This window comes from Elaeis guineensis, chromosome 2 (genome assembly GCF_000442705.2).
Source record: "Elaeis guineensis isolate ETL-2024a chromosome 2, EG11, whole genome shotgun sequence".
Classification (NCBI taxonomy): domain Eukaryota; kingdom Viridiplantae; phylum Streptophyta; class Magnoliopsida; order Arecales; family Arecaceae; genus Elaeis; species Elaeis guineensis.
The window spans coordinates 16,622,841-16,629,817 of NC_025994.2; positions in this window are offsets into that span (position 1 = coordinate 16,622,841).

The window sequence follows — 6,977 nt, forward strand, 5'->3', positions numbered from 1 at the left end:
ATCTGATGCCTCGCGAGGCCTAAATATGTAGGCCCTTTATTTTGCATGCACGCCAAGCTCTGTAGGGAAGAGGGATGATCTTCGAAACGTCGCTCCTTTAGAAGGCAGTAAGGGAAGAGAGGAGATTTAATCTTGGATGTGACTCCTCATGCCAAGATGGTGGACCCCAAGAAGAAGAGCCAAGATGGAAAGACTCCATGCCAAAATCAGATCAGTGCTCCTCTTCTTTTATCGCACACCCGACTCCTTTCTCATTGGTATTTCTTTTGTTTTTGTCGCACAAAAAGTTCTTAACCACCAGTGATATTAGATCCCCCATTTAAATAAGTGGGGGCGTCCATCTCTGATTAAGACCCAATTTGATTAGGACTTTCAATTTAAACCAATTTGAATTAGTTTCAGCCTTATCAAATAAGAAAACCTAAGAGAGAAAGGAGAGCACCAAGCTTTGTATGTGAACTCTTTTCACGTGCGCATAAAAAGGAGCAAAAATAAATCAGCACCCACTCCCTCCTTTAATCGGTCACTCATGAGAGAGAGTCCCAAATATTTGGGACTCTATAGATCTAATCCAGTTGGATCTAAATTTGGCTCAATTCGAATCTAATTCGAATTGGATTCGAACCAAACTTGAATAGTCTGTCAATCCTAATCTAATTAAAATTCTGATCAAAGTTTAACTTGAATTTTTAATTCAATCAAGTCTAATTAAATCAGATCTAATTTAAAATTAATTAGAACATAAATTCAATCTTTCATAAATTTTTTGGATCACTGATCAGATCAATATCATCTCTGAAATTAAACTTGCACCTCATGTCCAGTGCTAGCTAGACATAGTCAACTGTTTAATCCTATATAACCCTTAACTTAATTCTCAATTAAGCTAATCTATTTGTTCAATCAAATCTCGTACTTCTAAATTGAATACATAGACATTAGATCAATTCTTTTCTACTTTGCTTAAATTTATGTGTGACTCCATCGATTCGAATACTAAGCCGATAGCACAAGAGCTATTTTCTATATAAATCAAAGTTACTACCTAGCAATGGTTCCTAACGTCTGGATAGATCGAATATTTGCAAGGCAACGTTCAAGAACTTTAGAATATAGATACCGTATAATTCATCTCTTTGATCCTGAATGCTTAGGATGACTTAGGATTTAACTGTCAATCCTGAATGAGTTATTCATATTATATTTCAATCTTTCAAATCCATCGTATAGATTATCTCGGTTAAAATTTTACTAAATTGAAATACAGTGATGTATTATTTCTTATAATTTGGAGACGTCTATCCAATCTCGATCCATATACAGACTTCATAGGTGTTTGACTGTACCCAGTAGCCTTCCGTCATTGTATTAGAAATGCAGATAGTCCGATGTCAAAGCACAGTGAGTTGCTCGCAAACCACCATAGTGATCTCAAGTCTAAGAGACACTTATGCCCATATCCTTCGTGAGCTATCCTTGACAGCAGAGTGCTCCACAGATGAGTCACTTATTCAATAACGATGTACTCTTACATCCACTTATGTGCCATACCAGTATCTTCATACTCTTTGGTTATGAGGACAACCAACCTATATGGCACACGACGATCTATACTTGATAAATGTCATCGTCTTTTAATGACGTATCATTTGATCGCGAATATAATTTAAGAACTATTTGATAAATCTTCTTTTATTAATTACTTTATAGTTCTAAGAACTTCATTATAACACAAGAGTTCTAATAAAGAAGATATACAATTTATGATGAAAAATATCAAATAATTATTATTAATTCATAATTTATATACAGATTACAAAAAGCATAATTATTATATAATTTATTGTAGATTAATCAAATGAGGTGGCAAGGAGAGATCGGAGGTGGAGTATGCACAATTAATCAAATGAGGTGGGACAGTTTTCTAATAAGAAAGCTTAACCTTAGGAGAAAAAGGAAAAACGTGATAGGAAAAAGGAACAAGAGATAAGCCAAGGGGCCAGGATTGATTGGCTTCCATTGGGTGATGCTAGTTTAACATCTAGCGGTAATCTCATCTTTTCATATCATTGAAACAGTTTGACTAATGTCATTATATATTAAGAGTATTAGTATAGTTTTTTCAGGCTATTGGGTGTAATGTAGTAACTGAAAAGCTTAAGGATATTTTTATAATTTACTCTAAACAAAAAATATTTTGATAAAATTTTTTTATTAATGACTGGTAGTAAATATTCAATAGATATCTTTTCTTCGTGTGCGCGTGCGTGTGTGTGATATTTACTTCTCAAAAAATATTATTAATATAACCCCTTTTTTCCTTTTTTTTTTTTTTTTTAACAACACGAATTGTATGGTTGTACTATATCCTTTGCCTGGCTATGCTAACGAATATCTGTTGTAAGTGTAAACTAATTTTATTATTATTTTGTAATAATATCTCTGAAAGACTTAGAGGTTTTTTTTTAAAGATAAGTTTTAGGAGTGTTGATGTACAAGATAGTTATTTCAAACATTATTTTTTAACCCACTTATTCTGCCTTTATTCAGCCAAACATTCATTTGAGCACAGGGAATAAATTACATTCCAGGAAGATGGAATAGATATTTTACAGAAAAATGATGTGAAATAATGTTTTTATCTCTTATCCTTCCAATCCATTTATTATACTCAATCTACGACTAATTTACTCTAGCCAAAAAGGTGGAACAATTAAACTCAACTAATCCTTTGCATGGAGCGTTTAAAATTTCTCTTATGTATTACAAGACAATTTAATTTGCTAATTATCAGGTATATGGGCTGGTAATGGGCCTTCTTAATAGTGCTTAAATAATTTCCAGCTTTGCCTCTAATATCTTGCCTGAATGGATAGTTTAGCTGCATCCAAGCTAGAATGCCATAATAAATCTTAACTAAAAGAAAAATATATTCTTATGATTAGGAAACCCTATGAATCTGAAATTGATATATGTTAGTAGCATTTACAGTTAGTGATATATTGTTGGAAAAATAGTTTATGATATTAGTAATCTATATAACTTATTAAAATAAAATTTTTGAAATTGAAAAGTATTTTTACAATAAAATCTACAAAGATGTCTATTCTAGCTTGGAGTCCAAGGCATAAAAACTATTTTACAAATAAAGGACGGTACTGAAAATATATAAGAAAGTTTTTGATATGGAAAAATGCTCAGCTAATATGCCTAATTTCTTTGAAATTCTCAGGCTGACCTACTTTTAGCCTAATTTTTCATATACTATCTATTTCTTCATGCAAATTATTGGTTTTATTGTTAATTTAATTTTTGTATTGATGTTTTCTTCCCCAAAACAAGTATTATACATGCTTTTTCATCTATGGTAACAAACAAATGTGCAGAAAATTCCTCTTTAACAAAGCTACATTGACTTGTACAGAATTCAGAAGTGCATGCAATCTACAAAATATTTAAATCGGAGAGTAACAATGATATGCTTGCAGCAAAACGAATGATAGAAAATATGCAATAATATTTGTACAATTAAAATATTTGATTTTTAAAATGGCTTTAGTATTGTCAATTTGGATCCATTTCTTTTCTATCACAAGTTTGGATTTTTTTTTTTTTTTTTGCCATCTAGTGCAACTGCCCTTGCCCATGCCAGACTAGCATGTGTAATTATGCTCTCTGAAGTAAGGTTTTCAAATATTTGTTCCTCAGAAACTAGTGATTTAGGTACAATAGAATCATACAAGTAGGACAGAGGTCGGTAAACTACTGTTTTAGGGACCAAGAGCATTTTTATGCCATAGAAAAAGGTGCCACGTTCCACAAGAACAAAAAAGAAACATGCCAGAGTTGCAGATAGTAAGATCAACTATATTTTTCCTATAGAATCCACTTGAATATTTTCAAATTATAACTATATTAAAAACACCTTCTGGTAATTGGTTCAACTATTTTACTTAGCTGCAAAGAAAGAACTATATGAATGATATCCATTGTTTTAGCAACAGTGTGGAAAAGACTACCACATGTTTCATTAAAGATGAAATAGGTACTGAGGGAAAAATGAAGAAAATAGGTACAAGAAAAAGGAATAGAAAGGTGAAGAGGCCGTTGAACCTAATCGGCTAAACAACCTCAAGCCCGCAACCAATCCTAGCTCTTGCAAGAAAAAGCCCACCAGTCCATACATAAGAAGATAGGTGGCCTACATACGGCTTCAAAGATGTCAAATAGGCCGGCAATCCCGTGGGGGACCATGCACCACCACCTATGCCCCATAGAAACGATGTTGCTCTCCATCGTCTCACCTACTTCTCCCCATAATTTGCATCTCCTCTCTGTCACCATGTTGGCTATTATCTTAATGCCTCTGCCATTAGGTTGCTTCATGGACATTTGGATTTAAGCAACTATCGATCCCTGATGACCCATCATCACAGGATTTACCCTTGCCAGACCTTTGACGACCTTATCAATGCTAACTAAGGATGGCAAAAGATCGGATATGAGTTAAATCAGCGAATATTCATATCCATCCTACAATTAAAAATCTAAACCCATACCTCTTCGTACCTACATACCTCTTATTAGGTCGGATCAAATAAAGTAGATGGTGCAAGTTAGATCGAATTAGATCATATTAGGTTAGATAAGGAATTAATCATATGAATATTCTAAAATAATTATAACTTTAGAAGAGGGATTTAGATTAAGATTATATTGAATTAGGTTTGATGTGGGACATACCATTATCTGCATCCGACTCAAACCCGCTTTGGATATTTTATATAGCATCCATAGGGGTTTGAACATGTTGGGTAAAATCCATTCTATTTGAATCAAGTTGGACCGAGTATGTTATGCCCCAAACTCGTAATCTGGATCGACTACATGACACAGCCACATGAACCCTAGAGCAAGCCCTAGAGATAGTACATGTATAAAAAATGACTCCATCACTTGAACTCCACACTCAATATATCCAATGCTACGCATCCTATGATTCTAAAATGAAAGAGAGAATTAGGGTTATGAGATTTACAATCCAATAAAAAATCTATTATTCATATGTTAATATAGTAATACAATTCAAAATAATGAATGGGGAGTACCAAAGAGAAATCATAATCCATAAAATCTCGTGCTAAGCATCTAATATAACTCAAAAGTGGTACAAATATATATCATAAATCATATATTATCATAAATCTATTATAAATATCACATGCGAGTTCATATGACTTATTATTTATATTTTATTAATATGTTCCAAACCAATAATTGTCTTTCAATTTTAGATTAATTATGGTCATGCTTTGATTTGTGAGTAACAAAAATAAACTACATTTCTGCTCGTAGTGGCAAACCATAATAATCGTATTTTGATTCATGCTAGCAAACCAAAATATCCATGCTTCGATTTATGATGGTAAATCAGAATATCCATGCTTCGGCCTATGGTGACAAATCAGAATGTCATGATTTGACCCATGACAAATCAAAAAATTCATGTTTACTGATTCAGCCTATAACCGCAATCCACGTCATGGTGAGTCCAAATCCTCTTACATAATCAATACACCATTCAATAATTTTATATTATATTTCTTGTTCAATTTCAAATATTTGATATTTTATTCTTAGCAACCAAAATAGTCAACATATGATACAAATATAATAAGCAATAATATATTTGATGTGAAACCAGAAATCGCCATACATAATACAAAAAAAGATCATACAGACACACATAGAGAGAGGATCATATAAAGAGATCTTTATCTCAACCAATTTTAGATGCAAACACAGTAAACCCCTCGATCCATAAACTCAAGGTCAAGATGTTCCACTCGATATCTTGCACAGATAATTATACCTTTATATAATCAAGATCAATCATAAATAATTATGGATGATGAAAATTATGAAAAATATTTAAATGTTATAGGTTTAAGACCCCTTCTAGGGTCAACCAATTGATCTGAATTTACCTAGACATCTAGACCCTCCACTGGTTTATAAGATTTTTAGAGAGAGAAATTGAGAAAAATAAGTAAAGAGAGGGAAGGAGAGAGAGGAAAGAGAGAGAAACTTTCTCTCCTTTCTTCTTTTTTTTCCTTCTATGTATTTTCTATCTTTTTTCTTTTCTTTGTATTTTCTTTCCTTTTCTTCCCTTTCTCTCATTTTCTTCTTTCTTTTCTTTTGTGGAAATAGGGGAAGGGGAGAAAAGACTATGGGCTGGCCATCCCCATGACAATGTCTCCTGGTAGTAGTGGATCTTGGTGGCTCTGGCTTTTGGCAGCCCCAGCATGGTCGGCAATGGTGGCCAGTGTAGCGGAAGAAGAGAGGAAGATAGGAACAAGAGAAAGTCTTGTTTATCATAAAATTTGATGATCTCTAGCGGCAATTGGGCGATTGAACCCATTAATAATGCTTGAGGGATCGAGAAAGAGAAGATCAGAGAATTTAGAGGGCTTTACCTCATCTCTGGTGAGGTATTCGATGGTAGCTCACTAAGAGATTTCAATGAAAAAAATTAAAAACTCTTCATCAGATTGTCACAGTTGATCGGGATTTGGGGGGTTTTATAGACACCTTGTCAGGGTCCGATCATCCTTCAAACTATGCTTTCAAAAAAGGATTAGGGAGAAGAAGTGGACTCACTTTGGGAGTCCTCTTTTTGTGAGTCCTCTTTTTTGTTCTTTGTTTCTTTTTTTTTCCTTGCTACTTAAAAATTCATGTAGGACCCTTTTCGACTTGATCCAGATTGCTGTGGTATTACAGGGTATTTGATTGGTAGGTTGTAATTACCACCCCTAATTAAGCTTGCAAATGGATGGGGTTGACTTGTGACACGACTCTAGCCAGCCTGATCTGTTTAGACCTGATTTAGCCCATTTTAAAAGACTCATAAGGCTAGGTCAGATTCTAAAATTAGATCCATTCTATTTTTCGGTTGGATTTGGATTTACTAAATTTGA